The 11,372-nt window shown below is 39.1% G+C and overlaps 1 protein-coding gene across 1 annotated transcript in view; it reads right to left on the bottom strand.

Annotated features, from left to right (window-relative positions):
• Nucleotides 1–11,372, bottom strand: part of CCDC192 (coiled-coil domain containing 192) — a 243,827-nt gene that overhangs the window by 124,582 nt on the left and 107,873 nt on the right. The gene's annotated exons all lie outside the window — the stretch shown is intronic.

Here is an 11,372-nt window from a genome sequence, read left to right as displayed (position 1 = left end):
TTCTAACGCAGGGTCTTTATGGCAGTTATAGTTATTCTGCCATGGAAGAAATAGTCACCTACTAGGAAAGGGTCTTCAAACAGGGTCTTTATGGCAGTTATAGTTATTCTGCCATGGAAGAAATAGTCACCTACTAGGAAAGGATCTTCAAACATCAATGGGTCTAAGGACCACCTGAGGAGGTACTTGATCTCCCAGGTTCTCTCTTTTTCTATAACTCTGAATTCCAGATGCCAGGGACTGTAGGTTCTGAGCTGGGTTTTAAGACTTCCTGCAGGATGCCTGGGCAAACTCTTAACTTCAACTTTAGTAAAATGGAGATAAGCTCATAAAGTCCACAAAAGCCTAGTTACCCCATACCAGATTGGGAGCTACATTAAAGATCCCTAAAGTATTTAAAAGGGACTCATGGGATCCTTAGTAAGTTGAATTCTCCAATCTCTTGTCAACTTTGGATCAAGGCAGAGGGCTGAGGTGACTTTTTGAATTTCCTGAAAAAGAGGCTGTCCCCGAGATGAGTTTCTCCACCAACCACAGAATACTTTGTATAAATTATAGCACCTTCTATTGTTGACAACATAACTTCTGTCAGTGGCAACCTGAAGCCAGTTCTTTTAGATTTGTGAAAGCTAGTTGTTAAAATTTCAGGAAATTGTGAACTGGTCGATCTAACATCGGTAGCTCAAAAAGGACCATGTCGAAAGGATGCATTTAAACCACAGAAATAAGCAAAAACTATAAATCAGCCACCCTTCCACCAGAGCTAGTTGCTAAACATTTACCAGCGCACCACTAGTCCTTAGTCATTACTCAATGTTACTATGAATGCTGCTTGCCTGAGCTTCCAGTGTGTGTGTATATGTGTGTGTGTACATGTAATATTTGGATACTATAGGGATGGGAGGGAAAAAAGGATGTTTGAAAAGAACTAACCAGATGGAGACCAGAGAGCATGGGAAGATGGAAAGTAAGATCTCAAACTTAATGAGATGTTTTTATATTAAAATATACTTAGATTAAATTAGTCCTTGGTAGACATTTCACTAGTTTAAGATTATATCATTTAAAGTCATGTGATAAATATGTCTATGACTAATAAAGGAAACAGATGATACATATATTTGAAAAGTAATACATATAGAAGATCACATTTTTGTAAAAATAAAAAATCAACTTAAAAGAAATAACGTGCATATATGTGTTTTTCTATGTTGTAGTGTATAGAAAGTATGTGTTGTCAACATGGGGAGTGAGAAAGTAGGAAGAAGGAAGACATTTTAAAATTTGTTTATTTATTTATTTATTAAATATATTTTTTGAGATGGAGTCTCACTCTGTCGCCCAGGCGGGAGTGCAGTAGTATGATTTCAGCTCACCTCAACCTCCGCATCCTGGGTTCAAGCGATTCTCCTGCCTCAGCCTTCCCACGTAGCTGGGATTACATGTGCCACCATGCCCGGTTAATTTTGTATTTTTAGTAGAGGCTAGGTTTCTCCATGTTGGTTAGGCTGATCTGGAACTCCTGACCCCAGGTGATCCACCCTCCTGGGCCTCTGAAAGTGCTGGGATTACAGGCGTCAGCCACCACACCCAGCCGACATATTAAAATTTATATGCCTTTATATTATTGACTTTCTGGCCAAATATTCATTGGCTATATTTTGTGGTTGCAGAGCAAAGGCTGAGTAAAATTGTTTTAAAGAATAACCTATTTAGAAATGTAATAAGGATGGCCGGGCGCCGTGGCTCAAGCCTGTAATCCCAGCACTTTGGGAGGCCGAAGCGGGCGGATCATGAGGTCAGGAGATCGAGACCATCCTGGCTAACACGGTGAAACCCCATCTCTACTAAAAAATACAAAAAATTAGCCGGGCGCGGTGGCGGGCGCCTGTAGTCCGAGCTACTCGGGAGGCTGAGGCAGGAGAATGGTGTGAACCCGGCAGGTGGAGCTTGCAGTGAGCCGAGATCGCACCACCCACCGCACTCCAGCCTGGGCGACAGAGTGAGACTCCGTCTCAAAAAAAAAAAAAAAGAAATGTAATAAGAATGAAATGTCACAGGTGTACAGAAAAAGTTCTAAGGGAAATTATCTTCATTCAGTCTCACACACAAAATTCACAGCATTATCTGCTCAAAATAAGAACATTTTAAAATAAAACAATCAGTAAGAGTATGAAGATGAAATACTAAGGTTAAGTTTCAATATTAGAGATGTACGTGTGTGACAGAGTCTGCGTGCGTGCATGCTTTAAAATACTTTGTGAAAACAAACAAGGATAAAGATATCATTGAGAATGGAAACTAACGCTGCCTGTGCAAGTGCAAGCACCTTATAGACCATGGACTATTCATTTGTGCAGAGGAGCAGGAGTCTAAACCTCTTTCTGCCGAAAGTATGACAAAGATGATTCCCTAACCTTCGACTGCTGTTGAATCTCCCTGTAAATCGTTTGATAGGGATTGTGGTGGCGGTCTAAGGAAAGAGCAAACTTCTTCATGAAAGGATTTCAGAATCTATGATGCAATCTATACAATAAATTCATTTTAGAAGTAAAGACATCTGAAAAGAAACAACCATCAGAGGGCTTGGCTCCCATGCTAGCCTTCCCTGTGGCATTAAATGTTTGCTAAGTTGTAAGTTTCTTTCATTTTAGGTCTTTAAAGTCACATGATGGAAGTGACCACCCAGACTCAAAAAAGAGAACATATATTATCATATCACTGACTCTACCCTGCCAGATAAGGGCAGCCTCCCTACAATCTCAAATATTCTTGTGGAAATAACATGGTTATTTACCCTACCTGAGAACCGCCTGTATTTGGCATTCTGACTAGGGAGAGAGTTAGAATACAGGGTCAGGAACCTAGAGCAGAGTCTGTTGACATCATTATGTGGTGACAGCCCAACCCCCGAAGTTCTTTTGGGGATAAGAAAGAAACAGGCATCTCTTGAGGGAAAGTCATTGTTAGCTCACTTCCTAGTGCTTGCCTTAGTGTGTACCCTCGCTGTTTTCAATGGTGGCTTAATTTAGGGACAATAGAGGGTCTTTATCTGGAACCATGGGCTTCAGCAACGTCTGGAAAAGTGACATTTAAATGGATATAGGTAGACACGTATGAAACAGCTTACAAATAACGAACTCTAGGATCCCTTTGAACAGTTAATAATCTCACAGGAAAAGCCCAGCACTGCTAGGCTTTCGTTTTCTACGAGTCTGTTATGTGGGGTATTAAGGAATTGTTGCTTTTCCTCGAATGAAACAAAGCAAGAAGATGTCATGACCTGAAAGTCCCAGCATTGCCAACTCAAGTTGGTTTCTGAGGAAACTTCCAATGGCTGTAGCCAGCTATAAAATATATCACAAGCCTTTTGGGATTTTCCTAGGGTTAGCTAGTTTCCCCTAGCTAACATCCAGTCTCTTTCAACTCTCCTTGCCTTTGTACAGGCTACTTCCTCTGCCTAGATCACTCCCACTCTCAGCCCCATCTTCCCCTGGACAGTTGCTCTCCTTAATTTAATACTCAGTTCAGGTATCACTGACCTACATGAAGGCTTCTCTGAGCTTCTCCACCTGGGGTTAAGGATGGTTCCTCTGAATTCTCATAGTAATTTTTGACAGCCACCATTATTCCACCTGTCATAATGTGCTATAAGACCTTTATATGGGGTCTCTATGTAATCTCTTCCTGATAGCAGTGATTACAAACTTTGGTTGCACATTAGAATGACCTGAGGAAATGTTAAAAGTCCCAATGTCTTGTTTGCACTCCAAATCAATAGAATTTTGGATGTCTTGGAGTAGAACCCAGGATTCATTAAAAAAAATGTTTCCCACTTGACTTCAATGGTAACCAAGGTTGAGAACCTCTGCATTAGATGGCAAAGTCCTAGAGGCTCAGTCTTTAGTATGTCAACCCAATACATAAGACTGTCTGATGTTAAAATTTTGCTAAATTAATGGATTTATATGTTCAAATTCAAGTGCTTTAGACTCTTATCACGTGACATTAAGAGGTAGCAGTTTATTCAAGAGTGCAAGCAGGTTATAAGCAAAAAAATTGTAAATATCCAGTTGATTAAAAATCACTAAGCCCATTGATTTTAGAACAGTGATTTGGGAAAACACCATACTGGGTTTTTTTTTCCATATACTTTATTCTGAAGACTCTTCTAATAGTAATTTGTACTATTTTTATGGATATTTTCTAAAGTAAGTTCATGAACTTTGAAGAATTGTGGATTTGTATGAATACTTCTACAATGTCATAGCTTAGGAGGTTTATACACGTAAGGACTAGATGCAATATTTCTAAAAGTGTGGTACAGAGATCAGTTGCATCCAAATAAAAATACATGTTTCCAGCCTTCATCCTAGATATGCATTTAGATTCTTTGAGAAATAATTAAAGAATCTGTTTTCATTTTTATTTTTTTATTGAGATACAATATTCATCCTTTTAAAGTGTACAATTCAGCAATATTAGTATATTCACAAAGTTGTGCAACTATCACTACTATCTACTATCTAATTCCAGAACATTTCATAAACACAAAAACAAATTCATATCCATTCGCAGTCACTCCCTCACTCCTTATCCATCTCACCCCCTCAGGTCAATGGCAACCAGTACCTATTCTGGACATTTTCAATCAGTTGAATCATACAGTATGTGGAGTTTTGTTTTTGGCTTCTTTCACTTAACACAGTATTATCAATGTTCGTCCATGTTGTAGTATGAACCAGAATTCCTTTTTTATGGGTAAATAATATTTCATTAGTTGAATATATTACTTTTTTTTATCCATTCATCAATTGCTGGACATTTGAGTTGTACTAGTTTTTGGCTATTGTAAATAATGCTGCCACAAACATTTTTGTACAAGTTTTTGTGTGGACATATTTCCATTCTCTGCAGTATATACCTAGGAACAGAATTGCTGGGTCATATTTTGACTCTTCTACCTGTATTTTAAATAGGCCTTTCAGGTGAATCTAACACTCACTAAATTTGAACCACTTTTTTAGGGTGTCACTATTTCCTCCAAGGCACTGTATCTGCGATCCACCAACTGCCAACAGGTGTGACATTGCACCCGGTAAAAGGTGGAAAAGAAAGCCTGTCACAGCATCCAATCAATTATGATTCATAAACAAAATGTCAACAGTGTGAATAACTAATAATATCACATTATCACCTTTGTTTGACAAATTTAAATCCAGATATACTGAAGGACAAGGTTTAAAGAAACAAATAGCATGGAATAAGTCAATCATTAAGAACTCTACTATTTTTCCAGCCTACGGTTGAACTTGCCTTGATTTTATTTTATCTGAGAACCACAAACTTACTGGGTGTGATGGAAATATACCATTCTTTTTGCCTGCCAACCATCTTTGAACACATATCCTAAGCTTGGTTATTTCCCCACCTTGAGACCTCACTTTCTCAAAGCAGAAGACTCCCTTGCATCTTCAGTGCAGGCTTGAAACATTTATGCCAGAATTCAGATAAGAATAGCTGCTATGTACTCTCTGTTCACAGCAGATACACCCTGTTTAGAAGCAAAAGTTCTAGTGGAGGCTTCCAGTGCCCAGAGCCAGAGGTACCAGCAAGAACTATACAGCAGTGGGAGGCTACCTGGGGAAGTTCTGTGGTGCGATTTGACCATTGTTTCAGCTTCCATTTCCAAGTCTGGTCCTCTGGCTCTCCTGGAGAGTGAGAGTTAGCCATGGCCTTCACTTAATACCTATTCTGCTTAAATTGGTATTTCTGTAAAACAAGAACATAACTGATATCACAGGACTCTACCTTAGAAGCCCCACTAAAGCTAAACTTTAAGTACAAGCTTATCCCAAATTTGCTTATTAGCTTTAGGGTCCTAGCAAATCTCTGTCTGCCTCGTTTGCAGAAAATCCCCCCTTTTCTTGGCTCAATGGAGCAAATTCCCTTTACAAAGCTTTACTGATGCAATTTGAACCCTTTGTAATGTTTAATGCTAATTATAAGATATTTATCCACACAACAGTATGTTGATTTCTAAGTCACTCTCTCCAGAACATTAACTCTGAATCATGATTTCTTTGCCAAATCCATCATAATCCCCTCCCCACCTCATCACCTTTCTTTAACACATATTAATGTACCTCACCTTCTTTAAAGTACATTGTCTAATAGCTTTATCTAACCAATGATGGATGAAAACTTTTAGAGACAAAATATGGATCTGTGATTTTTGTACTTTCTATATATATACAGTATATTTAATAACACCTGGTCCCAAATATAGTCAATCATTGAATTTGACAAATTCTCTTTCTTGTATATCTCTCGTTTTTTATTTTTATTTTTATTTTTTTGAGACGGAGTCTCGCTCTGTCGTCCAGGCTGGAGTGCAGTGGTGCGACCTCGGCTCACTGCAAGCTCTGCCTCCTGGATTCACGCCATTCTCCTGCCTCAGCCTCCCAAGTAGCTGGGACTACAGATGCCTGCCACCACGCCTGGGTAATTTTTTGTACTTTTAATAGAGACGGGGTTTCACCGTGTTAGCCAGAATGGTCTCGATCTCCTAACCTCGTGACCCGCTCGTCTTGGCCTCCCAAAGTGCTGGGATTACAGGCGTGAGCCACCGCGCCCGGCTGGTACATCTCTCTTTAAAGAAACTCCTTAGACTCTTGTGGGCAACCTGGAAGGCTTAAGAGAAGATTGTTTCTGTGAAGCTGAAGGTAGAGTCCATGCAGCAACTCTGTGAATTTATAGAAACCATGTAAAACCTGATTTTCCCCACCCGCTATCATCCCCAAATGTGCCACTGGACAGACCCAGCCTCAAGATTCCAGGTTTTGAGTCTCTTTGATCACTTGCTTCTAAATGAAATCCAGCAAGAGAGAAGCAGGATTTTACTTGCTGTTCTGACATTTCACCATCTTCCTCAGATTTAGTTTGCTCTGATAGTGGGAGTCAACAGAAAATGGCACACAAATATCCATCGACTCTTTCTAAAATATGGTAAAGTTGATGTGTACAATAGCTCCCAGGTCACACAGCCTATAAATACACCGCATAGATCTGAAAATATGCTCCTGAACCTACAGTTTCAGAGAGAGAAACACCAGCCTAGAGTCTTACTACTGAGAATTTTTAAAGCTACACATGGTCATTGCTAAAAGAGAGAGATCCTTCTGTCATAATATTTATTCATGAGAGGTGCAAAGAATTATATTTTGAGGCTAGAAATTTTCCCAACACACGCTGTCTTGACAATAAAAATAAATAAAAACTCATCCGTGAAAACAAATTAAAATATATTTTTAAAAATTCGCTGTACTGAAGATGTTGAAAACAACTGTTTACCATCAACAATGTTTAAGACAACACAGGTACGTAGGACATGAATGGGAGAACAGTGGGAGCTGCACAGCTAGAATTTCATTGGCACAAATTTCCAAACATGTCAGACTTGAAACTGACCAGCAAGGATTGCTTTGCTGGGAAGTCATTCTAAAGTCTAAATTCTTATTCTTAGATCCAGGGCTGAAAGGCAAAGTAAATTCCTCAGGCAACACAATTTTGGAGAAGTCACGGAACGATCTCCCGAAATGTTACTGAGTCTTTTCCCAACTAAGCTTTTAACTATTCCAATTAACTAAAAACTAGATATTTATGGGCATTAAACATGCTACTGTTTAGGCTACAATCTCAATCCTCCGTTTCCATTCAGTTAAGCTTTTATCCACAACGATGACTTTAACTCAAAATGGTAGCCTTGTAAGGGTTACCACGGCAGAGCTTTTTGGTTACTTTGGTTACCTCCTGAGCTCCACACTCCGGAGAATGTGTGTTTTGTGCCTGGAAGAGCATTGAGGGGGAAACATTCCTATGGGCTCAAACTGGACATAACTTGTTTTTAATGCTTAATGCAAACATTTAGTTGTATTCTCGTTAGCAATTCCACAAAGAAGAATAACGCCTCCTATTCTGATCTCCACTTATTCCCTCTGCTGAACTTCCAGTCTCACTATTCACATTGTTCCTGCTTCCACTCCCACCCTACTGCCCTCTGCATTCTCCCCTACTCCTGAAGCAGCCTCCCTGTTTGATCCTCCAAACCTCCTCTTGCTTTTCGTCTCAATCCTTCCTCTAAACCAGTTCTTCTGTGAGGGAGACAATAGCAATTCACAACCAAGGCTCCCTGCACCCACTAAGCCTGACAGATGAGAAACTGGCTTGTTAGGATCAGTAAAATAGTTGAAGAATGAATAATTAATAACTATTTATTTTGATTTTGCATTCCTTTGTCTCTTCTTGGATTTTGTGATTTACTGGTATCCTTTCTATGAGAAACTCAGGCCCTTCTTAGTTCCTAAAACACAATATTGTCATGAGTTTTTAATGGAAAAAGTTGAAGAGGTGTAGAGTTACTATTTTAGTTTTTCTTTGTTTTTAAGATGATTCATATTTAAACCATTTGTGGACTCTGACCTGGCTATCCTTCTTGCAGAAATCACACCTGCTTGAACAAGTCTGTCTGAATCATTTTTTAAAATATGGTCACTAATTATTGTTACAGATTCTGAGACTATGACAAAACTTTTCAGTCATAAAGTCTCAAGCAAACTCTTCCAGGTCCCTTTTTACTCTCTGTAGTCTCCCAACGGGATTTATGTCAGCCCTCAGTAAATGGCAAAGAGATTGGGCAAAACATTGAATTATTTGTATTTGAAACACTACAAATGATAAACATCTGCACATAAGCAGTTACTTAAATAAAATTTAAAATTAGAAGCAACTTCCTTTTTCTATTTTGCGAGAGAGGGGATTGATATCCTCAATGATTTTTAGGAAACTATACAAAAATTTACTTGTTTAAATTTTCAAAAATTCTGAGTTTTTTCATTCAATTTGCTTGAGGGTGCTTCTAGAGGAATTCCTGACAAGAGAATTTGAGAGTGGAAAGGCTAAAGCAGAAAAAGAACAAAGTAATAAAATAGGGACAGTTTAAGTCCCATCCTTGGCCCCCACAATCAGGAAGGTGAAGAGTAACATCAAAAGGGTCTCATGGAAAGGTGTGTGCCATCAGGCCTTTCTCTGCTCTGCATGGGCTCCCACTCTAAAGGGACACAAATGTCTCCAGGAACATGCATCCAAAAATGGATGTCAAAGAAACCGGTAAAATCAGCTGCACTTGATTTAGCACTGAGCACAGGGAATATGCGTCATAAAAATTCCCAGTTGGGGCATTTGGTTATGGGTTCAAGCAAGAGTTAGAGATAAACAGGTAGGAGGACATTCTCCAGGAAGCTGAGAAAGTAAAGGTTAGGGCAGCAAAGCTGGAGGAAAAAGAGTGTGGTCAGAATTGCCTTGAAACATCAAAGATTGTCTTTTTCAGTTGCAAAAGTCGTAGGCAGTAATTTTCCATTCCCCATGGCATTGGCCTCTGCCTAAAGCAACCACTGTGTTCTCACTCAAGTGAAGGTGAGCAGAAACGCCCCATACTAATTCCTCCTTTGGCAGAAACAGAACACTCCTACATGCTCTCCTTGTGCCCAGAACGAATGAGTGAGTAATTCCTTGGGCTCAACAGGGACATGTATTTTTTTGAAGACAGTGAAATAATTAAGAGTTAAAATCAATAAAATGGAATTTGGTACCAAAAAATATATGCTTTTAAACAGTTGGATAAATGTTAAAGCATATATAGCAAATGAGGGTCAGGACAAGGCAAAAAATAGCAGCAGCACCGATGCACTGATAATCATCACCCACATTAATGAGGGCTAGCTATACCCCAGGACCACTTTCAGCTCTTCACCAGTGTCATCTCATTTAATTCTCACAATAATTCTGTTGAGGTAGGTTCTACCATTATTCCATTTTACAGATAATCATGCTGCTGAATATTCAGAGCATTCTCTCACAAAGAATGTGGTTAAAACTTACCACTGAGCAAAACGTGGAAATGTTTTGTTGTTTTATTTATTTTTTTGTTTTATTGTTTAGCAAGCACTTACATAAGATTGACTGTGTTGTAGGTACCGTCTAAGGACTTTATAAAAATTAACACATTTAATCCTCATGACAAATCTGTGAGCTAGATACATTTAGTATTCCCATTTGCAGTTGTGGAAATAAAGCCTCAGAGGGATCAAGCGATCTACTCACAGACACGCAGCTAGTAACTGGTAGAGCTGGGCTCTAAACCCAAGCAGTCTGTCTTGAATGTTCAGAGGAGAAAATGTTCTACACATGCAGTTTATACTCAAGAATTTCTTAAATATTTAGTCAACTTATCCAATTTACTGGGGCAAGGAGCAGTGTGTATGAAGGGGGTAGATAGTGTGAGGAGAGGCTGGGGAGAGGAGAGACAGGCATTTATCGAGTCTCCCTTTTCTTTTCAGACCTTGCCCATGACTCTATCATGTATCATGATTATTGGTGTAAGTACTCATATTTCCTCTTATGCATGTTACCACCTGGTAAATCTGATGATAATAAACTTATCACTGGGGAGTAAATGATATCTAACAGGTGAAAGAATAGGCAAAGTCCATTTCAGTGCTAATAACTAATGCTTACAGCTTTGATTTTATTTTACCTAATAATTTTAATATTTCTTCACATTTGCGAACAAAATAAATTAAAATATATCAAATTTTGACTCAACTATCTAAGCACGTGTTTCTGTCTAAGCATTTCTGTTTAAATCTTCCTATCTAAACATTACTAAGTATACAACCCTCTTAAAAAAATCCCTTAAGTTTCAAATAAGTTCAGACTAAAAACATTAACTTCTTCATAAAGAAGAATTGCTGCTACTGTATTACTGGCACTACCCCCAACTCCCATGCAAGGAGAGGAAATTAACTTTTGTGGTAGAGTTTGAGCATCTGGAAAGCCTTTGGTTGGGAAACCTGGTCTCATTAATAAAACAACCTGAAAATGCCCCAACAAGGGAGGGAATGGAGATTGGTGCTTTGAAAAGGAAAAGGAAGTAGAAAAACCTAAGGGGAGGAAGTTGCTTCAGAATTTAGAGCAGATTAAATATTGGGAGTTCTTAAGACAGCAGAGAGTGTACTCCACTTGTATACAGGTCCTTTGGGTAATAAGACCTGAAATAGGCAGTGATATGAAGAGAGGCCTGATGCTGAGTGTTGTATATAGGCAAGGAGCTGCTACAAACCCTCTGTTAAAGCTTAGCAGTGAACAAAAAGAGCCACAAGGCTTTGAATGGGCCCATAGGCGTGGGCATGGAGCAGAGGGAAGGAAAGTCACAATTGACTAGAAGTTAGTGGCCCCAACTTTTGGCAAGTAAAGTTACTGGGGTACTTCTGCAAATCCCAGGAAGGAGAGAGGACCACCCTTCCTCCCAAATT

The sequence above is a fragment of the Papio anubis genome, chromosome 5, assembly GCF_008728515.1.
Source record: "Papio anubis isolate 15944 chromosome 5, Panubis1.0, whole genome shotgun sequence".
Lineage (NCBI taxonomy): Eukaryota > Metazoa > Chordata > Mammalia > Primates > Cercopithecidae > Papio > Papio anubis.
The sequence above is the reverse complement of the archived record's forward strand: the minus strand, read 5'-3'. Positions and strand labels throughout refer to the sequence as shown.